Here is a 27,651-nt window from a genome sequence, read left to right as displayed (position 1 = left end):
ATTTAAGGAAGATGGGTCTTTTTTCACAGAAGAGGTCAGGCTTCTGGTCTGAGTCCAAAAGGCAAGGAGGTGGCCACCCCGCCCATGAGCTGAGCTCCTAAACCTCAGGGAAAAAAAATATACCAGGAGAGAAGGCGGCTAATACAGCACGCACGGTGTGATGAACACTGCCATTGAGGACCAATTTAACACCAAGCCAAGTCCTTTGTTTTGTTAAAACTCAAATGCTTACCTTGAAGAAGGAGGTTGTCATGGTAACTCTTTCAGAAACAATGTCTTCCCTGCGGACCAGTTGTCTAAACTCTAGAGAATAGCCATTCCACTCTGTGATGACAATAAAAACCCACTGGGGAGGGGGAACCTGGCAGCCCCGGGGGTGAACCACAGGGAGACCCTCACTGGTATTCAAAACACTTCAAAAATGGTAAAACAAGAACTTAAAGTTCTATGACACTTGTAAAAAGGGAAGTTGCTTAGATCAACTATTTTAGTACACAGATAAGAAGCAGTAATAAATAAAAATGACAAAATGAACAGTGTGATAATTATAATAATATTAGAATGGGTTTGCTTTTTTTAAAATATGGGGATTTTCAATACTAAATTAAAATACACTAACCTAAACTTTCTCCATTTTCATCTTCTACAACTTCTAAGCTATTGTCTTCTTAAGTCTTAAACCTATTTCTGGGTAACAAGCACCCAGAGCTTGACAGAAGCAGGTTGAATCTGAGCCCTGGTACTTCCCAGACATGTGACTGCACTGGTCACGGTCTCTGCTGGGTGCTCAGAAGGGTTAAGAAAAGCTGTTTAACGAACATGTAACTGAGCAGGACCCTCTGAGACCTTCCCAGAATAGACCCCCACCCATGTCCTCCACCTGCCTTTTGTCTGTAAAAATCTGTCGTCAAAGAATAAATTTAATTAGAGAAGTGAAAAAATGCAGAAAGAAAGGAAAACAGTCAAGAAAGACAAAATAATACTTTAGCCGTTAAACAAAGTCAAGAACCTTTAGTTCTTCCTCAAGGACTATAAACGCCATTCTGAGCCATGTCCTTTGAGCTGTTTTGCAGATACTGAAACCCTTACCAGGTGGAAGAAGGTAACTGTACGCTGCCCACAAGCATGCAGACCCCAGACCTGTTGGAACCAGAAGGTTGGCGATGCTGACTCCCGATTACCTCACCACCAACCAATCAGAAGTATGTCCACTAGGCTGACCACGTCTGGCTCCCTGAACATTATAAGACTCCTCACAACCCCCTCCAGGGTGGGACACACAGTTCTGAGGGCATTAGCCCTCTGTGGCCCCCTTTGCCTGGCAAAGCAATAAAACTATTCTACTTTACGCAAAACTCTGTCTCCACGTTTCTATTTGGCACCAGTGAACAGAAGCCGAGTTTTGGCAACAAACAGACTCTTCAAAGGGGTGGGCTGGGGTATGGGGATCTGCAACCCTGGGAAGCTGTTACTCCCGGGCCTGAAGAGGTCAGAGAAGGAAACCTGTGAGCAGTGGGGCTGTGCGAGGGGGTCTGTGACAGGAGGTGTGGCCTTAGGTAGAAGAAGGCTGCCAGGTTCAGAATGCAGGTTCTGGGGTTTAAATCCTGCCTGGACAAGCTACATGCCTTGGTTACCTCATCTGTACATGTGGCTAATAATACTGCAAATTTCATGGGGCTAAGGTTTAAATTTGATACTGATTAAAACACTTGGAACAGTGGGTGGCACTGTTCAAATCATAAGTACTCAAATGTGAGCACATAGTAATAATCGCTAAGGAAATTAACCTTGCACGTTACATTTTTTTAATGGAAAAAGGACTTCAAAGTTTTTAGGGAAAACAATTTTGACCCTAGAACTCCTAACCCAGGCCAACTATCAATCAAGTGTTTTCAAATATGCAAAGATTTAGAAAATTGACCTGCCAAGCACTCATTCTGAGAAAGCTACATGTGGATGCGCTTAACTACAAATGAGATCTTCCAGTGAACAGTATTTGCAGGGTAAGAGCACCAAGTCGCCATCTTTCACAATGGGAGCCAGTGTGTAATATCCATGGCACAGAGATCCACATATGTTAATCACAGTCTCGGATGTAAACACTAGAGAAACTAAATAGAAAATGGAGGAGTGACTCAGAGGGGAAGGTGATGAGATGGGGAACTCTTTCCACTGTAAGCAATTCTCTATGTTATGTGTTCCACCATGTGAAAATGGATAAAACAATTTTAATTTTTCACTGATGATCATTTCATGACATCAAAACACATCTTCGATAATATTCAACAGGTGGTTTTACCATTTTAAAAAAGCCTTGATCAACACAAGGGAAAGGGGGTGATACAGATTGAGACTTAACAGGCATCTCAGCCAATCACAAACCTTCTCTGAAAACCCATTAGAACAAACTTAAAAAGCAGTTGAATCATTTGAGCCTTTGCTGATTAGGTATTCGATTTTAAGGAATTGCAGAAGGGTTATTGTAGATTTTTTTATGTTTTCTTTTTTTAGAAATACATGTTGAAATATTTACAGATGAAATTATATGGCATCTGGGATCGCTTCAAAATCATCCAGTGGGAAGAGGGTACTGATGAAAGCAAACTGACTGTAAGTTGATAATTACTGAAATGTGGGGGTTATATGATTTTCCCAGCTTGTATGTATGTTTGAAATTGTCCATATTAAAGCCAGACACAGGATAGGGATGTATACATTAAGTGGCAACAGCACACATTTTGACAACTTATATTTTTTAAATTAAAATGTAATGTTCAGGGCTTCCCTGGTGGCGCAGTGGTCGAGAGTCCGCCTGCCGATGCAGGGGACACGGGTTCGTGCCCCGGTCCGGGAAGATCCCACATGCCGCGGAGCGACTGGGCCCGTGAGCCATGGCCGCTGAGCTGGTGCGTCCGGAGCCTGTGCTCCGCAACGGGAGAGGCCACGACAGTGAGAGGCCCGTGTATCGCAAAAAAAAAAAAAAAAAAGTAATGTTCAGTTTTAAGATAAAGCCTTAATTGGGACAGATTCTCCTCCTTCTAAGGGATTTGAACATAAATTCCTGAAGAGTTGAAGTGTGGACTGCACTGGCAATCTCTGGCTCTTGGGTGGTGTAGAACGGAGACAAGCAATGCACAAAAGGGAACAATTCTTGTGCTCCCCAAACCTCCAAGGACCCTTCTGAAATAGCCCCAAGTCTCCCGCACCCCTCACCAAGTCCAACTCCTGATTCACTTGTCAGGCCGGTTTGCTGTGCCCGGCCAGGATGCCACTTTTGTTGGCGGTAGGAGGGCTGGGTATGGGGGGGGGGGGGGGGGCGATGAAGCAGGAGGAGAGAATGTGGGGCAAGATTTGAGACTGAGAACCAGACTGTCAACTAGAACAGTGCATACAGTAAATGCTTAATAAATGTTTGACTGGATGGATGAGAACCAAAGCACAGATACTGAAGAAAGGCAGTAACTTTTTCCCGGAGGTAAGAGAAGAGGTCTGTTGATAAAGACTATAATAAAAATGTACATAATTTCCTACAAAAAACCAAGAGCTCCCTGGCAGGAATAAGTGCCAATATTCCCAATATTCCAGTGCTCCACTGAGGGTCATTCTCACGAAGGGAGTTTCTGCGATTCTTGTCTAAACTCTTTTCTAACCCCCATTTATTTACCTTTTTAGATTTCCATATTATCTTTCTACTGCATTTATTGGTTGATTTGCACATAGTGTGGCCACAGCAACCTATCTCCATATTATCTTTCTACTGCATTTATTGGTTGATTTGCACATAGTGTGGCCACAGCAACCTATCCAATGTCATAAATATGCAAAGGCAGCCACAGTCGTATCAAAGGAATTTAAGAAACAAAATAAAAAGTCAAAAATATGACTTCTTAGACATAAGTGAAAAAGACATCCCAGACATGGCAAGATTGCATGTAAATTGCTTCAGCTGAATTTAGACACTCAATTAGGTACTTAATTATCCTGAAGCTTTTATTGATGCCCTATTAGAAGTGGGCTCCATCCCTTAGAATCAAATAAAAGACACAGGTCAGCTCCCTGGAGCGGCCTGAAGGCAGATCTGATGGGTTGAGGCAGGTAGCTTTCGATCAACAGTTTGCGGACCCCCTCCACTCCTGTTGTCCTAGTCACACCTCTCACTGAACAAGCATTTTCCCCCTGAGAGCATCTCAAACCTGAATTTTAAATGTGGCTTTTCTTCCAGGGCTCCAAGCAATCTCTCTGCATGGCCTGGCTGTAAGGCCGCCAACATTCAGCCGCAGCTGACCCCTCTCGGACCTTCCGGGGGTGACCATCATCTCAGTTGCTCTCCTGAGCTGCTCCGAGTGGGACCCTGATGGAGCTGTTAGTGGTCTACAGCCCACCCCCTCATTAGTAACTTAGGTCCACAGGCAGCAGGCTCCAGGTCCCTGCCCCGGTATCACATTATATGATAATTATACTCAGATTAGTTTTTCATTCCTTTTGGACAGAGACATGTTAATCTGGATTCTTAGACATTAAAATGTTATAAAGTTCTCAAGTGATTTTAAGTCCAGTTTCTTAACTGGGGTGCCCTAATGGAGAGAAAAAGATGTGGCTATCGGCTTTCTATCAAGAGCTGATTCCTGTGGGCTTCCCTGGTGGCGCAGTGGCTGAGAGTCCGCCTGCCGATGCAGGGGACGCGGGTTCGTGCCCCGGTCCGGGAGGATCCCACATGCCGCGGAGCAGCTGGGCCCGTGAGCCATGGCCGCTGAGCCTGCGTGTCCGGAGCCTGTGCTCCACAGCGGGAGAGGCCACAACAGTGAGAGGCCCGCGTACCACACAAGAAAAAGAAAAAGAGCTGATCCCTCAAGTGACTTTAATAAGAAGCTTCTTGGGGGCAGGGATGTCATGTCTCATATCCAATTCAGCACCTATTTTTACTTTTATTTCTTTATAAATTTATTATTAATTAATTAATTTTTTTGGCTGCATTGGGTCTTCATTGCTGCACGGGGCTTTCTCTAGTTGCAGCGAGCAGGGGCTACTCTTCGTTGCAGTGTGCGGGCTTCTCATTGTGGTGGCTTCTCATTGTGGTGGCTTCTCTTGCTGCAAAGCACAGGCTCTAGGCGCGTGGGCTCCAGTAGTTGTGGTGTGCGGGCTTCAGTAGTTGTGGCACACAAGCTTAGTTGCTCCGCGGCATGTGGGATCTTCCTGGACCAGGGCTCAAACCTGTGTCCCCTGTGTTGGCAGGCAGACTCTTAACCACTGGGCCACCAGGGAAGTCCCCGGCACCTTATTTTTAAATGCCCGTAACCTATTTACTGACTGTCTTCATGCCTGTTCAACAGTTCTCACCTTCACAGCCCCAAATCGGACAAAGGCAGCAACAAGAACTGAAGATCAGTTGGCCACCTAAGTTCATCATTTATTCTTTCAAACTCATCACCATCCGAAATAGAACTGTCCAAGTTACCTCCAAATAACCTACCCAGGTGGTGAAACATTAGTCACGGCTCTCACTGTCCAGCTGTTAACAGTTCAGGCTCCAGGGCTGCAACACCAGCTCCTCTGGTTACCAGCTGCTTAACCTCTCTGGACTCCACTTTCTCATCTGTAAAGTGGGACTGCTGTAGGATTAAAAGAAATAATGCCCTGAAGCACACAACACAGTGTCTGGCCCACAGAGCCTTCAATAAACATTGTTTTTTATGAATATAGAAAAAGAAAAAATACATATCGAATCATTCTCAAGTGGTAAAATATACATTATGTAATAATAGTATATATATTATGATAGTATATATAAATATATATAATAATATATAATATGATATATAGTATATGTTTTTTTCTTTTTCCTTTTCTTTTTCCTGTACCACTTTAGAATGATTCCACAGGTAGGGACACTTCAATTCTGTACTCTGCCTAGTGAGCATTCTTGTCGATTCTGGCTGTTTTTCCCTCACTTGATGGAATCTATCTGTGTCTATCTGGGCCTATCTGGGTCTCTGTCTCTCCCTCTCCCTTTCTCTCCAGGAACTCCCATAAGCTGAGGTTCCTCCCCCCTGCCCCCGAGGATATCAGCCTCTATCCCCCCCATCCTTCCCTAGATCCTCCCAAACTTCCTGGCCCCACTCCCTTCCCTATCCGACTCTCACACTGAATGCCAGGGTTGGTCGGTCTCCCTCTGGCCAATGCCCTGCCTCAGTCTCACAGCCCACCTGCCCCAGTCCTACACCAGCCAGGCTGCCAAATCCTGCTCTAGAAGCCACGCAGCCCCACAGGCTGGCAGCCACTGCCACAGCTGGGCCTTCAGGACACACACCTCTCCCTCTTCAAAAGACCAGTGGCAGAAGACTGTGGTTCTTGGTATCTGTGATTAGTTAAAACTATTTCTGGGGACTTTCCTGGTGGTCCAGTGGTTAGGGCTCTGTGCTTCCACTGCCGGGGGCCTGGCTTCCATCCCTGGTCGGGGAACTAAGATCCTGCAAGCCGTGCAGTGTGGCCAAAAAACAAAAAACTATTTCTGGATAAAATTTTCTCATACAAATTCCTAAATGTTAACCTTGAAAGTCAAGTGATGGGATTAGGAAAGCAGTTTATGGAATGGCAATGCATTTCAGCCTCATCAATGAGAGAATGTACTTCAGATGCCCAAGACAGATTCAAGCTAGAAGTCTGCACATGATTTGTAATGGACCTGGTCAACTAAATACTCTTGAAAATACATGAAGTTCCAGAAAGTACCAGTCACAAGGTTAAGGAATCTTGGTATCCCAATTTCCCATGGTCAGAATAAAGAGCTAGGAAGGACACAGCATTCTGCCCTTGCACTCATCGTTTTTCCAGCAAAAATCCATTCTTAGGGAAGTGTCTCTATAACACAAAAAATTTTCTCAATAGACTTTTTAAAAATACTCTAAGAAAACAAAGAAGTTCAGAAATGGTGGATGCAAGGGAGCAATGCAAGAAGGAAGTGGAGACAGCATTGAGGATGTTGTCATGTAAGTCCCAACAGAGACGACCAAGACTAAGAAAGAGGCTGGAAGGAACTGATTTGAGATGGTAGAATCTTTAGAACTTAGTGACTGATTGATCGGGGGAAAAAGGGTGACTGAGAGAATGGAACCCATGATAAGCCCCACCCCCATCATGTCTGGGAGAAGGTAGATGTGATATTGTGATTTACAATAAGAAATGTATATTTGGTCTTCATCCAGTTCCTGGCACAGAGTTCCTAAAACCATTGGAATTTCCTAAGTGATGAGAATGATAGAAAGTGTCTTTTGTTAACGTTAATGAGATGACTTGGAGGAAGCACCTAAAGATGGGGGCTGGTTGCCAAGGGAACCAACCAAGTGATTAAAGGGTTGGAAGTTTCAGTCCCACCCCCCTGACCTCTGGAGAGGAGAGAGGGGCTGGAGGTTGAATCAATCACCAATGGCCAATGACTGAATCAATCAAGCCTATGTAATGAAGCCTCCATAAAGACTCTAAAAAGACGGGGTTTGGAGAGCTTCTGGATTGGTGAACATGTGGAGATAAGGGGAGAATGGTACCCTAAGAGAGCATGGAAACTCCAAGCCCTTTCCTTTCCCAGACCTTGCTCTCCACATCTCGTCCATCTGGCTGTTCCTGAGTTATATCCTTTTATAATAAACTAGTAATCTAGAAAGTAAAATATTTTTCTGCATTCTGTGAACCACTCTAGCAAGTTAACCAAACCCAAGGAAGGGGTTATTGGAACCTCTCATCTACAGCCAGTCAGTAAGAATCACCAGTGACAAATTTTCAGTTGGCATCTGAAGGGTGGGAGGTGGGGGTAGTCTTGTAGGACTGAGTCCTTAACCCGTGGGCTCTGTTGCTGTCTCCAAGTAGATAGTGTTAGAATTCAGTTGAATCGTAGGACACCCATCCTGTGTTGGGGAATTGCTTGAACTTGTGTGAAAAACACATAGGAATTGGTGTCAGAATTGGAGTAGATAAGGAGTCTGGTTTCAAACTTGAAGAATTTGAGACACCTACGGAAGACCCATGTAGAGAGAAATCCTATAGGCAACTGGATCTTCTCCTGGGAGTTTAGGAGCAAGATGGGGATAGAGACGCAGTTTTTGGAGCTATCAGCATCACAGGTGGTACATGAAACCCTGGGGAGAAATGAGAATATCCAAAGATGCTCAGGGAGAGAAGATGGCTAAGGACAGAGCTGGGCGTGGGGGTCTCAACCTGGGCATCCAGCAGGTGGAGAAGACCCCAGCAAGAGACTGATAAGAAACAGTGAGGGCAGCGAAAGAGGAAGCCCTAGCGCTGCAGAACAGAAAGTGAAGAGAGTGGTCAGCAGGTTCTCAGAGCTCAGGCATTGGGTAAAGTGAGAAAAATCCCATTTTATTTGGCAATCAAGAGTTATTGGCTCTGTCTGAGGCATCTGTCAGATCAAACTCTAGAAATTATCCTTAATTCCTCTTTATCCTTTACACTCCACATTGAATTCATCAATGGTTTTACTCCCAAAATGTAACTCAGATTCATCTACTTCTCCTATTACCACCATCATGACCCTGATCCTGGACAGCTATCATTTCCGGCCTGGACTTAGCTCTCTATAAGAACGTCTATCACCATTATTAAATGGGACATTGGTTTGAATTCTGTGAATAGACTTCCATGCTGTTTGTTTTCATATCCGTGAAACTAAAGAGACACTGAAATAAGGAAATTTCCATCTATTTCTAATATGATAAATAAGCCAGCATCAGCATGGTGGGGATACACTAGGGACATTCCCACTAGAGTCATAAAGAAAACAAGGGTGCCCCATCACCCCTATTACATACCATTGTCTTGGCAGCACTAGCCAAGCAGTTAGTTGATAGAAATTAGAAGCATAAAAATTAAACTAAAAATAGAGCTCCCATATGATCCATCAGTCCCACTCCTGGGCATATATCCAGGGAAAAATATAATTTGAAAAGATACATGCACCCCAATGTTCATTGCAGCACTATTTATGACAGCCAAGACATGGAAGCAACCTAAATGTCTGTCAACAGAGGAATGGATAAAGAAGATGTGGTACAGAGTTTTTAAGAAACATTCTAAAATTTCTAAACTCTTCCAAGGCAATAAGCTTTTAACCCCAATATATCCTATTAATTTGCAATGCTCTCACTATAAAGAGTTTGTGGCAAATTGGGAAGATAAGTGAAATAAAATTTGGGAATCAAGAAAAAAATAATTTCACAAAATATACATATGTCAAGCCATGCTGTACACCTTAATCTGTGTGTGTGTGTGTGTGTGTGTGTGTATAAACAGTAGTATTATTCAATCCATTTGTATAAAGTCCAAAACTAAGCTAAGTTAATTTATAATGTTCCAAATCAGTATAATCCTGAAGGGAATAATAATAGTGATTGCAAGGGAAATTCTATGGTGTGGTTAATGTTTTTCTATTTTAAATTTTATTGAAGTATAGTTGATTTACAATGTTGTGTTAGTTTCAGGTTGTACACCTTACTCTTATAGAGTGCTGCATGTCAATTATTTCTCAATAAAACTGGAAGAAAAAAATACATTAGGGGGATAGAGCTCATGTAACAAAATAAACAAAAAAACTAAAAAAAAAAACTGGACATTTTTTAAGGTAGTGGATGTGTCTATTGCCTTGATGGCATCACGGGTGAACACATATGTCCAAACTCACCAAGAGGTATACTTTAAATGTCTGTAAATTTTTGCATATCAATTATACCCCAGTAAAGTTACAAAATGAACAAACTCACACACACAAAAAGATGTGGTACATATATACAATGGAATATTACTCAGTCATAAAAAAGAACAAGATAATGCCATTTGCAGCAACGTGGATAGACCTAGAGATTGTCATACTGAGTGAAGTAAGTCAGACAGAGAAAGATGAATATCATATGATACTGCTTATATGTGGAATCTTTAAAAAAAGGTACAAATGAACTTATTTATAAAACAGAAATAGAGTCACAGATGTAGAAAACAAACTTATGGTTACCAAGGGGAAGGGCGGGGAGGACAAACTGGAAGATTGTGACTGATATATACACACTGCTATATATAAAACAGAAAACTAATAAGGACCTACTGTATAGCACAGGGAACTCTACTCAATACTCTGTAATGACCTCTATGGGAAAAGAATCTAAAAAAGAGTGGGTATATGTATATGTGTAACTGATTCACTTGGCTGTATACCTGAAACTAACACAACATTGTAAATCAACTCTACTCCAATAAAACAAATTTTTTAAAAGAAACATAAAAATTAGAAAGGAGGAGATATACTATCATTATTTGGAGATGATGTGATTGGAAAATTCAAGGAAATGAATTGAAAAAACATAAGAATCCAATAAGAATTCAGTAAGTACCTAGCAGATGTGTGAGTGAAGTCATCTTAGACCATTCAGCCCCATTGGACCACAGGTAACTACAACCACTTGAGTGAGCCCAGATGAGACCAGCCCACATGACTGATCCACAGAATCATGAACAAACAAAAGGGTAGTTGCTATTAGCCACGTGTTTTGGGGTGGTGTGTTACACAGCAATGGGTAACTATGTTTGTGTCTCACCAAAATTCATATGCTGAAGCCTAATCCCCAATGCAATGGTATTTGGAGATGGGGGCCTTTGGGGGAGTAATTAGGTCATGAGGGTAGAGTCCTCATGAATGGGATTATAAGAAGAGACAGGAGAGAGCTTGTGTCCTCACTCCTTCTCTCTCTCTCTCTCTCTCTCTCTCTCTCTCTCTCTCTCTCTCTCTCTCCGCCCCCCTCTCTCTCCTCTCTCTACTACATAAGGACACAGAAAGAAGGCAGTCATCTGCAAACCAGGAAGAGGGTCCTCACCAGAAACTGATTCTGCCAGCACCTTGATCTTGGACTTCCGGCCTCCACAATTGTGAGAAAGAAATGTCTGTTGTTTAACCCACCCTGTCTGTGGTATTCCGTTATAGCAGCCCGAACTGACTACAACAGTAGTTAACGCTGTATCTCAGTTTTTAAGTTACAGGGTATCAAAGATGGATTGTGACTCAGGTAGAAGAGGAATAAACATCACCTAAAGATGGATAAAGTGACAAACAGGATTGTGAACCCGTTTTTGAGGACCAGGGAGTACGTGCTTTGATTCTATGAGGGATAGTTGCAACCTGTTAGGTGAAATCGTGATTCTGCTACTGTTTTTATCTGGAACTTAAGAATAGGTAAACGAAGTGAGTATGGATGCCAAGATGACAAAGGTGGAGTGTGTTAGATTTTTTTCAACTTGGCGGCCTCTACTTCTCCATCAGCAGTAGCCACCAAAATTACAAAAGTATATCCCTTATGACACAGTGATCCCTTTTTGGTATTTTATTCTACAGGTATTCACACCAGTGTACATATGTGAAAATGTATCTCTTGAAGGTGTTCATTGTAGCATTGTTTGCAGTAGCAAGGGACAAGAAACAATCTAAAGTTTGTCAAAAGTTAAATAAGATATGGTAAATTCATATAGTAGAGTACTATGCAGCTGTAATAAAGCATGAAAATGACAAAACTCTGTGTGTATTTACATGGAAAGATATCTAAGACATTGATAGGTAAAAAGGGCAAGATACAGAACCATAGGTACAATATAGTCTCTTGTATAGCAAGGAATAAAAATAAAATATATATTTTATATTTTTATGTATGCATAAATATTCTCTAGAAGTGTATAGAAGAAACCAATGGTAGAGGGGAATTGAGGCAGAAACAGAGCAGATGGGAGTAAAGATGGAAAGAAATTTCTTTATATACTTTTTAAAAAAATCATGTGGGGCTTCCCTGGTGGCGCAGTGGTTGAGAGTCTGCCTGCCGATGCAGGGGACATGGGTTCGTGCCCTGGTCTGGGAAGATCCCACATGCCATGGAGCAGCTGGACCCGTGAGCCATGGCCGCTGAGCCTGCGTGTACGGAGCCTGTGCTCTGCAAAGGGAGAGGCCACAGCAGTGAGAGGCCCGCGTACCGCAAAAAAAAAAAAAAAAAAAAAAAAAAAAAAAAAAAAAAAAAATCATGTGAACATACTTCTATTTAAAACTTAAACATGCACAAAAATTAATTACGCATTGTTTTAAGAAGAGCAAGTATTACTACAATGATAATGACATTAGTTTAAAAATGTAGTTGCATCTAAATTTATTCTTCTTACTTAAAATTCATTGAACTTATGGAGAAAAAAGAGCCACGCTGATTTGGCCAGCTCTCGTCCCTCAAACTTTAATTTCAGCCATTTTCAAAACTGCAGAAAATTTGAAATAATAGCATGTTAAACAGCCATATGGCCTTCTTCTAGATTCACTACTTGTTAATATTTTGCCACACTTGCTTTATCAGTCTCTATACAGATGTACACAAGCAATTCACACTTTTTTTTGTTTGGCTAAATTATCTGAGAATTAGTTGTAGACATCAGGACACTTTAATCCTTATGTATTTCAACATGTAGCTCCTAGAACAAAGACACAAACACACAAGTTATGGCCATCAAGAAATTTACTATTAACTAATAAATAGCCCCTGTTTAAATGTCCCAGATTGTCCCAATTGTGTCGTTTATATTCATTTTTTCTCATCCAAGATCCAGCCAATGATCACACATTGCATTTAGTTGTGTTGTCTCTTTACTCTCTTTTAATCCAGAACAGTTCCCCAAATCTCTCTTGGCCTTTCTTGACACTGACATTTTTGGAGAATCCAGGCCTGTTGTTTTGCAGGAGGTCTTTAAATTTGGATTTGCATTCCTCGTGCCTAGACTCAGTTAAACATCTTCGGCAACAATTATCACAAGTGATGTTATGCCCTTCATCAGAAGACTTATGGTATCAGCTGGTCCTATCATTGGTGATAAAGTTTGATCACTTAGTTAAGATGGCATCTACCAGATTTCTCTGTTGTAATGACCCTTTTCCCCTTTGTAATTAATAAGCCTTCAGGGCTGATGCTTTGAGATTGTGTGTCTATAGTATTGCAACAACATATTACTCAATGGTTTCACGTCCATTGATAAGTTTTATCTGAATCAGTTATAAAGTTTGTTGCACAAAGTGATTTTCTAGTTTTACCATTTCTTCTACATTTATTAAGTGCCACTCTTTTTTATAGGGTAGAGTATGAGGGGCAGTATTATTTGCCTCAAACTATTTTTTATTAAATGTGTTATGATCCATTACTGTCATCATTCGTTATGCTCAAGTTGTCTCAGGTTTGCCCAGTGCTGATACCTCCAAGTTAGCTCCTGTGTCCTTTTGCCACGTTCCCATCAATTTTGGAGCATGTCCTTACATTTGGGAACAAGATATTCCAGCCTCAGTTTGCACATTTTCTGCTCCAGACCTGAAATTCACTATTTTCCAAGAAGCTTTGTTTCCTTTTAGTAGGGAATGGTATTTAGAGACCACAGTCCAGGTTGCCAGGGGTTTTCACTGCTTCTGGTTCTCTTTTTACCTACTCACCCTGTTAAAGAGCTGGTCTTTTGTTTAATCAGCTCTCATTCATTTCTCTACCCCACCCTCATTTTCTTTTCCCCCTTCTTTGGCATCAAATCCTTGGCAAAATGTTGGAAGCTCTGAAGATTAGAAAATGTGGACCTAGATGGTACAACATTTGAAGGGAGACAACATCTTCATTTCTTTCCCAGCGTGTCCCCTCAAGCTGAAACAGGTTATAACTGAACTATGTTAAGGATTATCTATGAAGAAAGGAGCAGGCAGCAGTTTTCCATTCAGATCTTTTTCTGCTTGAGGGTAAAGAACTGGAGGAATTTCATCTAATACAAATATGATTTGAATTTTAAAAGTCTTATGTCTAATTACTACTTATGACTATGGTAAAAATTGATTTTATATACTGTAATTGTGTGATTTGAATATGTAATCAAAAATGCAAAGCTTGATGCCTTTGATTTTAATTTCCATAACCAATGTTTCTCAGTTCACATATTTCAGTGGTTTCTGGGTTGAAACACCTTTTTCTAATTAGCAATCAAGATGTGCACAGTAGTTCAAGACCTCCTCAGGATTTGAACCGCCCTGCATAATGCATTTTATTCCATATCATGATTATGCCTGGCTCTTTGCTGAACTGGTCATTACCTGGACATCCCACAGGGAGTCTGCTCTTGAATTCTTAAGTGGCCTAAGATTTGCATCACCCTGGCAGGTAAAAGGGTCAAATTTAACCATCAACTGGCAAACATTTTCATAAGACAAAAAAGTAAGTTACAGTTTGCAATGACTGGAGCTGTACCCTAATGTTTTAGTAAAAATATTTTTATACATGAAGAACATGAGTTCTCTGAGGACACCACAGAAACCACAACATGATTCAACAAGACCAAGGACAAGCCATGAGGTCCCTGGCCTGTGAAAACCAAATGGCCACCCGAATACCTCTCTTCGAGGTCAACCTTTGTTGTGCTGTATATCAACATTCGTAAGATATATGGGCAGCCACCAAAAACTCAAAGCAAGGCTCCACCAAAAAATGGGAAACTGCTGGTTCACTGGGAAGCCTAATGGTGACCACGACTTAAACTGCTTATGTTCCTTAAGCATTTCAGGAGCAACCCTTTCCTCAGGTCAAAGGAAACTGTGCCCAGGCTTCAAGTCAGCTCTGTAAGCCCAGACCCCCACCCCAGTCCAGAGGCTCTCCCTACCCCAACCCCTCCCCACAGCTCTCTTCATGTCTGGCACTCTCTTTGGTTCACAACTGTTTGCCACTTCCTATGTTTTGCCTTATATTTTTGCTATATTATTTTTGTCTCCCCAAGTCAATTATATAGTCCGTCACCAACAAAGAAGCACATAATACTGTCTTCAATATCTCTATGGCATTCTCTGAAAATAAGCACTCTTGTTTCTGTGGTCGTGATCATTGTTAAGGGTGTGAAATACAGAAAGCTTGTGTTTGGGTTTTGCATGGACCTAGGGAAAAAAAAACTCTAGGGTTTTTCCCCCCTGAAGTCAACTATGGTTACAATGAAAACCATCATTTCTTTATTTCAGTTCCTCCTCACCCACCTAACAGAATGCCCCCCAACTCTGCCTGCCATAAGAATCCTGTAGGAAAGTGTCATGATACACTAGACAAATAGAGAAAACAACAGAGTGGATATAGGACATTTGAAAACTATAAACCGATAAATGTATCAATTTCTGTGTTTTTTAAACAGAAAAAAACACTTACCATTTCAAATGTCCATGGTACATATAAAATAGTAATTATATACCAAGCTACAAATAAAACCTAAATCAATCCCCTCAAATAACAGGGCACATACTCTTACCACCACCACCAAAAAAAAAAAAAAAAAAAAAGATGGCTTAAACCAAAAAATGAATAAATAAAATCTAATGACTTGTAAACTGAAAGTCATTCTCCTGGTCAAATTGAAAATAAACAAAAGTCACCATCTTATAAATAAAGGACAGTAAGAGCAACATATGTCAAAATTTGTCAGATGGGGACATAGTTATACTCAGAAAAAATTGCTGTCTACACCGAAGAACAAAACCACGACATTTTATACCTCCTTCTATTATGAGGTAGAGTTTATTTACACAGCCCTTGGACCTGGTTTATCCTCTGACTTACTTTAGGTAGTAGAATGTGTGAGAGTGATTTTGTGTGAATTCCTAAGCACGGCAATTTCAATTTTTTCTCTCTTGGAATGCTGCCTCCATACTGCCACTTAAGGAAACTTCTAGCCCACTGAGGATGAGAGACCATGTGCAGGAGAACCAAGGGGCCAGCACTAACTGCCGGACACCTAAGTGGCGCCTCCTGGACCCTCCAGCCCAGCTGATCCGCCCCCACAACTGATCCCAAGCGAGGTCAACAGAGGAACAACCCAGACAACCTAAGAAAATCATAAAATACAATAAAGTGTTGACATTTTGAGCCATAAATTTTAGGGTGATTTGTTATGCAGCAATAGATAGCAAATGATAACTTACGGTGTTTTATCATAAATCATGGAATTTTGAACTCATCATAAATAAACGAAGCAATTCTCGTGGATTGCTGCTGTTTTGGCCAGTAACCCAAGTTGGTCCAATCAGTGAATCCCAGCACATTTCTGGACACTTCCCTGGCACTTGGCTCCACCTGGGGGCAAGAAGGCTGCAGCAGGTCCAGCCTTCCAAAGTTCATCGCAGAGAACCAGCCTCTCCTTTGGCATAAGTCTCACCTTTCCTCCTTGTCTCCAGGTGGGTCCCTGTGGCCAGGAGATTAAGACCTGCTGATTTGCTCAACCCTGAACCCTCTGTGCCCCTGGAGTTGGGAGTGGAGTTCTTAGCACATGAAATGTGCTCAGTACTCATCAAGTATTATTATCTATATTGCTATTATTACCTAGAAAATACATTGCTGGTTTCCTAGGAAACAAAGAGGCACTCTTCAACTTGTCCCTGACTTTCACCCCCTCTGGGGACTGGGACACAAGACTTATGCTAAAAGGTGTGGAGTGGGGGGATGCGGGGGTGGGTCATCATTCCTGCTAAAATAATGACTTTATTTATTTTAGCAGATTTTTTTTTTTGGTTTAACCCATTTTCCCCCACCCCACCCTGTGATGGTAAGAGTATGTGCCCTGAATTTAGAGCAAGCAGCAAAGAAATATTTTTCTTTTGAAAGTATGTTTATGTCGCTGTCAAGCAGCCAACTAATACTGTCTCCCTCCAGGCTTTCTCCCTGCCGGGATCTCCTTACAGACAAGCCTGCACCCCAGATGCCTGGAGGCCCTTCAAGAACTCTGCAGCCTCCTAGAGCTGGAAGATGCCAGATGCTCCCTGCCTGGGGCACGGCGACCAGGGTTCGAGGGGGCCGGCTCTGTTCTGACTCTCCCGCCCAGTCTCTGTTTGCCCGACCACCGCAGGAGAAGCCTCGAGAAGACCGGAGGGAGGCCTGCCTCTGAGGACAACCCAGAAACAAGGGTTTGGCCAGAGGAAAGTTAACTCCAATGTTACAGAGAGACCCTTCGACGTTTCTGTGCGTAGCGGTCCCCAGCCTCTCCTCCCCATCACCGCGGAGAACCAACCGTGGCTGACGCACCCAGGACCGAATCGGGGTGGCGCCCTCAGAGCCCGACCCCCGAGCTTGGTGAGCTGGGGCTCCCGCTGCGGGGAGGGACATTGGCAGAACCCCCTGACTCCCCACTCGGCGTGGGGGAGGACCCATGGTCGAAAACAGCGCGTCAGCAGCAGTGTTTTGATTCCATCCACAGAGCGGGCGTTAGCTGTGGCTCTTTTCCGCGGCCTCGGTTAGCCACTGAACACTTCTGGTTTAACCACTCCGGAGAGTGGAAGGTGTTGCCGAAAACCCAGTGTGGTTTCTACTGCGCCAGCGTCTCTGTTGCAAAATTAATCCCATAAGTGGCTGGTAAACGGCACGTTTCGCAGGTGAGTGGCGCCGGCGCGTGCGGTGACCGCGCAACGAGGAGGCGCCCTCTCACTCCCAGTCCCCGCGCTGCAGCCCATCCCCACCTCCTCGGACACCTGGCCAGCGGTCTCAGCCCCTCCCCTCTTCCAGAGCTTGCCAGGGTCCTAGACTGTGGCAAGGAGACTGACCAAATGCGCTGGGCAGGGTCCAGGCAAGACCAGGCACTGGCCTTGCCCGACCAGCGCAGCTGCCACGTGACTGCCGCAGCCGGGGATCCTCGCCACAGACGGAAACTGTGACCCCCAGCAGGATCTGTAGCCTGGCACATTCTGGGCTCTTCTGTCCAGTGCCCGAAAGGCAGGAGTGCTAAGGATCTGAGACCTCTCCTCTCATCCTGCCCTTGCTTCCCTGCCCGAAGGGGCTGGCGGGAAAAGGGAAGACCAGAGAGGGGTCTCCAGGCAGAGGCAGAGAGTGGGAAAGACGGCGGGTGCAGGGGGCTGTAACCCTCGCACCCCACCCCCTCCCAAGCCTTGGCTGCCTAGCCCACCTCCTCCCCACCTTGGGGCCCTGGAGACAAGGGCAGGGGGGTCAAGGGAACCGCACCAGAGGTCACCACTGCAGGGTCAGACCAGGTTCTTGAGCACCTGGGCATGGTCTATAAGTAGGCACCCTTCCAAACTGATAGTCCTTGACTTTCAAAAAAATATATAGAAACAAGTTTATACACATTTCCAAACTACACAACTTCTTTGGAGGCTTATTATACCCATTAAAATATAGGTTATAAACACAGTAACTCGGTAGTTCCCTGGTGGTCTAGTGATGAGGATTTGGCACTTTCGCTACCATGGCCCAGGTTCAATCCTTGGTCTGGGGACTGACATCCCATAAGCCATTTGGCGCAGCCAAGAAAGAAAAAAAAAAAAAAAAATAGAGAGTACCATTTGTTTCCAGTGAAGCAGGCCCAGAATCCCAGCTGAGTGCAAGCTGGCCTCGCCTACAGCTGTGCACCTGTAGGTGTCTGTGCTGCTGGTACTGAATGTCAAAGACACCCCTTAGATCAGTCAGCAAGAAGAGGGCTTTCCATTTCTACCCCCAGCTACCGTCCACCTCGGCAGGAGCAATGCTCTCGGGTAACTTGCCCTGATGTAATGGCAGCCTTGCAGGTCACTTCCAGGCAGCCTATCCCAGAGGTGACGACCAAATTAAGATGCTGGAGTCACACCGTGTGTGTTGAAACAACAGAAAAGAGAGCTTGGAGCAAAGGGAATGAGATGGGGCAGCTCAGCACACTTGGAACAGGGTGCAGAGGTGGTTGGAAGGACCTTGCTGCCCAAGTCCTGGATTAGGCAATGCTGACATGTCCCGCTTCACCCAGTGGCAGCAGCCTTCCCCACTGACGAGGACCAGAGTTGAGGATGAGCAAACCGGTAGACGGTAGGTGCCTGGGCTGTGCACACACGCGCTCTATCAAGAGCTACAGGGGCAAGGACACCTGGCCTAGACCATACATAGCTGGCCGACAACCCTCTGAGCACTGTGCCTTTTACCTGCACATCTTGGGCAGGGGACTCACGGTGCCGGAATGAATGTCACCAATAAAGAAGGATGATGCTTCCAACACAAAGCACAGAAGATAATTGAACACGTGTTGCCTGACACCAAAGGGGGACTTTGCCCTTGAAAAGACAATTCGTGTGCATGGAAAAGAAACACAATGCCTGGAACCACATTATCTGGATCCAGGTCTCACTCTGGGACTGAATGAACCCTGTGTTTTGTGGGTGGATTGTTTAAAACTTTTTAAAAAAAAATTATTTTTGGCAGCATTGGGTCTTCATTGCTGTGCACGGGCTTTTCTCTAGTAGCAGCAAGCAGGGGTTTTGTTGCAGTGCATGGGCTTCTCATTGCAGTGGCTTCCCTTTGTTGCAGAGCATGGGCTCTAGGCGCATGGGCTTCAGTAGTTGTGGCACACGGGCTCAGTAGTTGTGGCTCGAGGGCTCTAGAGTACAGGCTCAGGAGTTGTGGCACACGGGCTTAGTTGCTCCGCGGCATGTGGGATCTTCCCGGACCAGGGATCAAACCCGTGTCCCCTGCATTGGCAGGATTCTTAACCACTGCACCACCAGGGAAGTCCAGGTGGATTATTTAAAGATGCCAGGTTTCTGCTGTGGGCTGTAACTGAACTACAAGATGCATTTGAGTCAAAGAATTGAATAAGTAGGAGTGGATTGTAAGGGATGTTGCTGTATTATTGAGAATACTCAGGTTTCTTTTTTCTATTAATAACTAATTTTATTTTTTTATTATTTTTTTAATCTTTTTTTTTTTTTTTGGCCACGCTGCATGGCTTGTGGAACCTTAGTTCCCCAGCCAGGGATTGAACCCACACCCTCGGCAGTGACAGCGTGGAGTCCTAACCACTGGACTTCCAGGGAGTTCCCAAGAATACTCAGTTCTGTTGTATAGAATGAAAGACACAAATGAGTAGAGCAGTAGGAAAACTCCTAAAATGTGTCTGTAGATTAGGAACGTGTGAGATACGGGAGAGAAGAACAGAACCTATGTCTGGTGAGCATAGAAGGAAAGGATGGAACAAATCAATGTTATCTTTAGATAGAAATGCATGGAAGGGCCAAGGGAATCCCACTTATTCAGGATGCACAGCTCATGTCAGCTCATTGAACTTTGTCAGCCCAACTGATGACAGCCATTGATGCCACCCATTCTGGTCCCATGAGTCCCCTACCTGGGATGCAGGTAAAAGTCATGGCTGCTCAGCAGGTCACCTGGGAGGGAGAGCTATGGTCACACCACTGCCTTCTTCCAATAGGGCAAGTATGGGTTGACCCCAGGCACCTTCCATATATTGGGCCCCTTTTCTGTTTTCCCTTGTTTCTCACTGTATGTTTTTGGGTTTTTTTGCGGTATGCGGGCCTCTCACTGTTGTGGCCTCTCCCGTTGAGGAGCACAGGCTCCGGACGCGCAGGCTCAGCAGCCATGGCTCACGGGCCCAGCCACTCCGCAGCATGTGGGATCTTCCCGGACCGGGGCACGAACCCGTGTCCCCTGCATTGGCAGGCGGACTCTCAACCACTGCGCCACCAGGGAAGCCCTCTCACTGTATGTTTTAAATTGACTCAATGAAATGGATATAACAAGCATCTTAATTTGGCCTGTGAGCCTTTTGGTTCTGGCGCCTCTGGGGTAGCCTGCCTGATAGTATAAGAGGCTACCATGGCATCAAGTAAATTCCCACCATTACAGGAGCAATTTACATGTCGCCAGTTATGTGAATAGTTGAGTATAGAAGCCTGAGTTAACTGGCACCACATTTCTGATGTGTTTCAGTGATATCTTAGCATTCCCTCTAGACTGGTGTCCAGGTAAGCCGCCTGGCTATCCCATCCCTTAATCTAGTTCTTATCCTGGGATGCCTCTCTCCAATATCTTCCACATGGGTTTTTTGAGAACATCAGCCAAGAATCCTGGGCACTAACTTACTGCATGTTGGAAACGGTATCAAAGGGTGTGTACATTCTGGAGCTTCTACTGTGGCAGACAGAAGGGGCTACAGGTGACATATGGGAAGTATCTCTCCCAGAAGATCCTTATCAGACAGCATGTTCAAATGGTTGGACATCCAATGACCTCAGGCCATCTGAGAGCTGGCTCTCCTACTGGGCTGAGTTTCTAGAATAAGACTCTGAGCCTATCAGAAAAATATAGGATAAAGAAAGAAAAGCCTGTGCAAATTCTCAGTGCCCTGGTTCATCTGAGAATATTCTAGTTTTTCTTTATAATACTCCACTTACATTTATTTTGCTCAGAAACAGATAAAGGGACAAAAGAATTGGATTCCATCCAAGAACTTCCTGCCTTCAGGAAAGAGGGGGATGAGAAAAGAGAGAACCCATTTTTCTAGAAAGTCAGCTCTTTTTAAATCAGTCTTAGCAAACAAATTTCTTGAAATCAGGGAATAGGTCTTATGCATGAATGCACACACACAAACAGAATTTAACACGATGATTTACAAACATTATTGTCATAAACTGAGATGTTGTGCTCAATGAAAATACACAAAGGTGAATCTGACTCTCAGTTTTCTTATGGTCACCAATGTCTCATTCCAGAATGTAGCAACAAATAAATGGAAAATGAAATTTTGAAACACCAGTTTAAATAGCATCAATGATAATCTATAGTGACAGAAATCAGATAAATATGAAATACTTGGGAATATGTTTAATGAAATTTGTGCTAGACATCTATATTGAAAACTACAAAGCTTTACTGAGAGAAATTTAAGAAGATCTAAAGAAATGGAGAAATGTAAATGGATTGGAAGACTCAATATTTGTTAAGATGGCCATTCTGCCCAAATTGATTTATAGACTCAATGCAATCCAAGCCAAAATCCCAACAGGCTTTTATGTAGAAATTTACAAGCTGATTCTAAAATTTATGTGGAAATTCAAAGGATTTAGAATAGCCAAAATAATTTCAAAAAAGAACAAAGTGGGAATGCATGATCCTGATTTTAAGACTTACTATAAGCTACATTATTGGAAAAAGATGAGTATATAGATTAACGGAACTTTATAGAGGTCCAGAAATAGATCCACACACACATGGTTAATTGAGTTTTTACAAAGGCACAAAGGTAATTCTAAAGGCAAAAGGGTAATCTTTTCAACAAATGGCGCTGGTAAAACTGGATCTGTATGAGAAAAACGAACCTCAATCCTTACCTCACACTATACGTAAAAATTAACTTGAAATACATCTGAGATCTAAATGTAAAAGCTGAAGCTATAAAATTCCTAGAAGACAGTATAGAAAAAATCTTTCTGACCTGGAGTGTGCAAAGAAGATTTCTTAGACACAAAACTAAAAGCACTAAATATAAAACAAAAAATCAATAAATTGGACTTTATCAAAATTAAAAGCGTCTGCTCTTCAAAACAAACACTGACAAATTACTTGTATCCAGAATGTATAAAGAACTTCCACAAATCACTAATAAAAACACAAACAACCCACATTTCTAACAGCTTTACTGAGATGCAGTTCACATGCCATACAATTCACCCATTTAAAATGTACAATTCAAGCTGCGCATCCATCCTCACAATCAATTCTAGAGCATGTTTATTATTCCAAAACGAAATACTGCTCATCTTAGCTGTCCAACCCACCACCACCTACACCTCCCCATACACACACTCTCTAGGCCTAGGCAACCACTAATCTACTTACTATCCCTGTAGATTTACATTTTCTGGATATTTCATGTACATAGCATCATACAATATGTGGCCTTTTCCAACTTGCTTCTTTCACTTAGCATGTTTTCAAGCATCATCCACTTTTTAGCATGTATTAGTACTTTTGTTCCTTTTATTCCCAGATAATATTCCATTGTATGGATATATCACATTTTATTTACCCATTCATCAGTTGGTGAACATTTGGGTGGTTTTCAGAACTCACATTTTTTTTTTTCCGGTACGCGGGCCTCTCACTGTTGTGGCCTCTCCCGTTGCAGAGCACAGGCTCCGGACGCGCAGGCTCAGCGGCCATGGCTCACGGGCCCAGCCGCTCCGCGGCATCTGGGATCTTCCCGGACCGGGGCACGAACCCGTGTCCCCTGCATCGGCAGGCGGACTGTCAGCCACTGCGTCACCAGGGAAGCCCCAGAACTCACTTTTTAAAAACGTGCAGAGACTTGAACAGACTTCATTGAAGAAAATATACAAATGGTCCATAAGCACAAGAAAAGGTACTCAATATCGTTAGTCATTAGGGAAATTCAAATTAAAGTCACAATGTGATACCTCTAAACATCTACTCAATAGGTTAAAATTTTAAAACACCAAGTGTTAGTGAGGCTATCAACCAAATGGAGCTGTCAACATGCCACTGGGGATAATTAGAGAAATGCAAATCAAAACTACAATGAGGTCCCCCCTCACACCAGTCAGAATGGCCATTATTAAAGTCTACACGGCTTCCCTGGTGGCGCAGTGGTTGAGAGTCCGCCTGCCAATGCAGGGGACACGGGTTCGTGCCCCGGTCCGGGAAGATCCGACATGCCGCAGAGCGGCTGGCCCCGTGAGCCATGGCCGCTGAGCCTGCGCGTCCAGAGCCTGTGCTCCGCAACGGGAGAGGCCACAACAGTGAGAGGCCTGCGTACCGCAAAAAAAAAAAAAAAGTCTACAAATAATAAATGCTGGAGAGGGTATGGAGAAAAGGGAACCCTCCTACACTGTTGGTAGGAATGTAAGTTGGTACAGCCACTATGGAAAACAGTATGGAGGTTCCTTAACAAACTAAAAATAGAGCTAGCATATGATCCAGCAATCCCACTCCTGAGCATATACCTGGAGAAAACCATAATTCAAAAAGATACATGCACATCAGTGTTCATTGCAGTATTATTTCTAATAGCCATGGAAGCAACCTAAATGTCCATCAACAGATGAATGGATAAAGATGTGGTATATATACACAATGGAATATTACTCAGCCATAAAAAAGAATGAAATAATGCCTTTTGCAGCAACATGGATGAACCTAAAGATTATCATACTAAGTGAAGTCAGAGAATGACAAATATCATATGATATTACTTATATGTGGAATCTAAAAAAAAAGATACAAATGAACTTATTTTTAAATATCTTTATTGAAGTATAATTTCTTTACAATGTTGTGTTAGTTTCTGTTGTACAACAAAGTAAATCAGCTATATGTATACATATATCCCCATATTCCCTCCCTCTTGAGCCTCCCTCGCATCCTCCCTATCCCACCTCTCTAGGTGGTCACAAAGCACCCAGCTGATCTACTTGTGCTACGCAGCAGCTTCCCACTAGCTATCCATTTTACATTTGGTAGTGGATATATGTCGATGCTACTCTTTCACTTCGTTCCAGCTTCCCCTTCCCCCTCCATGTCCTCAAGTCCGTTCTCTACATCTGCGTCTTTATTCCTGCCCTGCCATTAGGTTCATCAGTACCACATTTTTTAGATTCCATACATGTGTGTTAGCATACAGTATTTGTTTTTCTCTTTCTGACTTACTTCACCCTGTACAACAGACTCTAGGCTCATCCATCTCATTACAAATAACTCAATTTTTTTCCTTTTTATGGCTGAGTAATATTCCATTGCATATATGTGCCACATCTTCTTTATCCATTCATCTGTTGATGGACATTTAGGTTGCTTCCATGTACTGCCTGTTGTCAAATGAACGTATTTACAAAAGAGAAACAGACTCACAGACATAGAAAACAAATTTATGGTTACCAAAGGGGAAAGCAGGGGAGGGATTAATTAGGAATTTGGGATTAACAGATACACACTACTATATATATTGAATAAAATAGATAAATAACAAGGAACTACTGTATAGCACAGGGAACTATATTCAATAGCTTGTGATAACTTATAATGGAAAGGAATCTGAAAAAGAATATATATAAGTAAATCACTTTGCTGTACATCTGAAACATTGTAAATCAATTATACTTTAATAAAAAGAAGTGAGTAGTGTGTATAGCTGTTACACTACAACTAGCACAAAAAATGAAGACAATATTCTTCTGGCATTCAAAACTATAACTCAGCAAAGAAGTTGTTTATGTCTTTAACAAACAAGTGATGTTCCACATATGTCTCGTTTCACTTTTGTCTTACTCCTTAAAGTAAATGAAAATAGCAACCAACAGGTCAGAACTACACTAGTTAATTGCAAACTTTGGTTGGCTACAGAAACAAGACTCTGGAAAAATCAGTGAAAACATTTTGTGATAATCAGTTGACTGTATGGGATTTATGATTTTAAAAATACATTTTATTATTACTTATAAATTAGTAATAAACATCCTTTATATCAGCAAAATTCATAATACTTTTAATATGTTAAATTATTAATATGCTAAATAAACAGATGTTAAATATATAACATTTTTTCCAGAGAGCCTGCTGTTAAATATTTACCAGTATACTACTGGGCACAAGGGAATATTTTGGATGATGGAAATTATCTATATATTGATTGGAGATATGGTTTCATGGTGTACACATTTGTCAAAACCCATTAAGCCATATACTTAAAATGTGTGCATTTTATGGTATGCAAATTGTACCTCAATAAATTTGAGTTTTAGAGAAACAATATAAAATTGAAGACTCTGACTGATAAGCTAATGAAGACCTCAGTGAATTCCATAGTGACCAGGCCTTGAAGAAACATTTGGGGGTCATAGCACAGTTTGTTCCATTTTTTTTAACTTTAAGCCCAGAGAAGACTAAAGACAGGAACGTCCTCTGACCACCCCCGCCAGTCCCACGGCCTGCACACAGCTGCAACTCCGGGTACTCCATCCTGAGCCAGTACACCTTTGTCTGTCATCCTCTTAAAATATCCAAGAACTCACTCGTCTATTAAAATAACGTCTGAGATGAACTGCTTTGCAGTAATTATCAGCCAAGAGTAAAGGAAATGTATTCTGCGCTTTTCAAAGCCTCTTTTATCTGAGTCTTTGATGAATTCCCCAGGAGGAGCCCTTCAGTCCCAGCCCTTTGCACAGGAGGTGGGCAGGAATGACCCCATTCACATGGAGGCACATGCTGGCCACTGCACAGAGAGGAAAGCCAAGTCCAGAAGTTAGGAGGGAAAAATCACAGATCAGGATGCTCTGTCTTCATGAAGCTAAATGTTCACAGTATTTGGAAACAGCCAGTCAGCCCACTGAAACTTTCATTTTTCATCCAGATAGATATTTCAGTCCCATAACCCTCTGTCATACATGTATGTATGTATATGATCACATACATATATACATAAACATATATATGATATATATCATATATGCAAGCTTTTATACCAAGATAAATTCTTGTTGTAAAAAAAAGACAAATTGATTTTTGCCTACTTGTGAATTAAAATCCTAGCATCAGTCTTATCTTCAGCAGCCCACGCCAAATAACTTGCTGTTTAATATCAGTTAATCAATCAGCAGTTATACATAGAATAGTGGCTACATGTTTATGATGGCTTCCTGGAAAGGTGGGCATTTATTGCTTTGTGTCTCTTTAATTGACCTGGGTAATCCCAGCTCACTGTTTCCATCATATTCCTCTTCTAGACCCGGCAGAGAAAGTATGTGCCTTGAAATCATCACTTTATTGCTATTAATACATACTAGCCAGGACTATTTTGTTTGATATATTTTAATAACCAGTTGATCTTTGGATTTTCACTCTGAAATGATTCTATCACAGAGAGAGTCTTTTTTAAAAATTTTATTTATTTTTATTTATTTATTTTTGGCTGCGTTGGGTCTTCGTTGCTGCAGGCATGCTTTCTCTAGTTGCGGCTAGCGGGGGCTACTCTTGGTTGTGGTGCGCGGGGTTCTCATTTTGGTGGCTTCTCTTGTTGCAGAGCATGGGCTCTAGGTGCGTGGGCTCAGTAGTTGTGGCGCACAGGCGTAGTTGCTCGGCGGCATGTGGGATCTTCCCGGACCAGGGCTGGAACCCGTGTCCCCTGCGTTGGCAGGCGGATTCTTAACCACTGCGCCACCAGGGAAGTCTTTACATGTTTAATTAATAATAACTTAATTAATAAAGCTTATATTAATTGTAAACTTTGGTGATTTTACAATAGTAGTTAATGCACAATTATTTAAGGAATAAGGGATCAATTTCTCATGAATGAAATCATGTTGACACAACCCCAGGAAGAAACAGATGTGAGCGAGTCACAGAGAAGACAGTCCAGCCCCAGAAGTTACCCTGCTCTGTAGCATCCCACAGGAGAGTTGTAGGGCCCCTGGCACAGAGTTTTGCTGCTCCTCACTATTCAAAATCAGTCCTTGGACTTCCCTGGCAGTCCAGTGGTTAAGATTCCACGCTTCCGTTGCAGGTGGCACGGGCTTGATCCCTGGTGGGGGAACTAAGATCCCGCATGCCATGCAGTACAGCCAAAAAAAAAAAAAAAAAAAAAAAATCAGTCCTGGTGTCAGTGCACCATAGCGTCCCTGGACCAGGAAAATCACTTAGGCCCCAGAGAAAGCCTGGGCATGTCAGGGTAGCCCAGGGGAAAGGCCATGGCTATCTGGATGGAGGTGTGCACCTGGAGAGACCACCTAGAGCCACCCAGGAAAACACACAATCAAGGCATGGAGGCAGGGCTTAGGACTGTCTAGGAACAAGTCTGTGC

At 42.8% G+C, this 27,651-nt stretch overlaps 1 long non-coding RNA gene across 4 annotated transcripts in view; it reads right to left on the bottom strand.

The window, feature by feature from the left end:
• The window catches only part of LOC131745545 (uncharacterized), a 95,713-nt gene that overhangs the window by 53,282 nt on the left and 14,780 nt on the right, over positions 1 to 27,651 (bottom strand). The window contains exon 3 of one of the 4 annotated variants that reach the window (XR_010837932.1): positions 5,471 to 5,593. The exons of the other annotated variants lie outside the window; for them this stretch is intronic. This is a non-coding gene — a long non-coding RNA (uncharacterized lncRNA). The remainder of the gene's footprint in view (positions 1 to 5,470; positions 5,594 to 27,651) is intronic. 4 annotated transcript variants of the gene reach the window in all.

The sequence above is a fragment of the Kogia breviceps genome, chromosome 18, assembly GCF_026419965.1.
Source record: "Kogia breviceps isolate mKogBre1 chromosome 18, mKogBre1 haplotype 1, whole genome shotgun sequence".
NCBI classification, from domain to species: Eukaryota; Metazoa; Chordata; class Mammalia; order Artiodactyla; family Physeteridae; genus Kogia; species Kogia breviceps.
The sequence above is the reverse complement of the archived record's forward strand: the minus strand, read 5'-3'. Positions and strand labels throughout refer to the sequence as shown.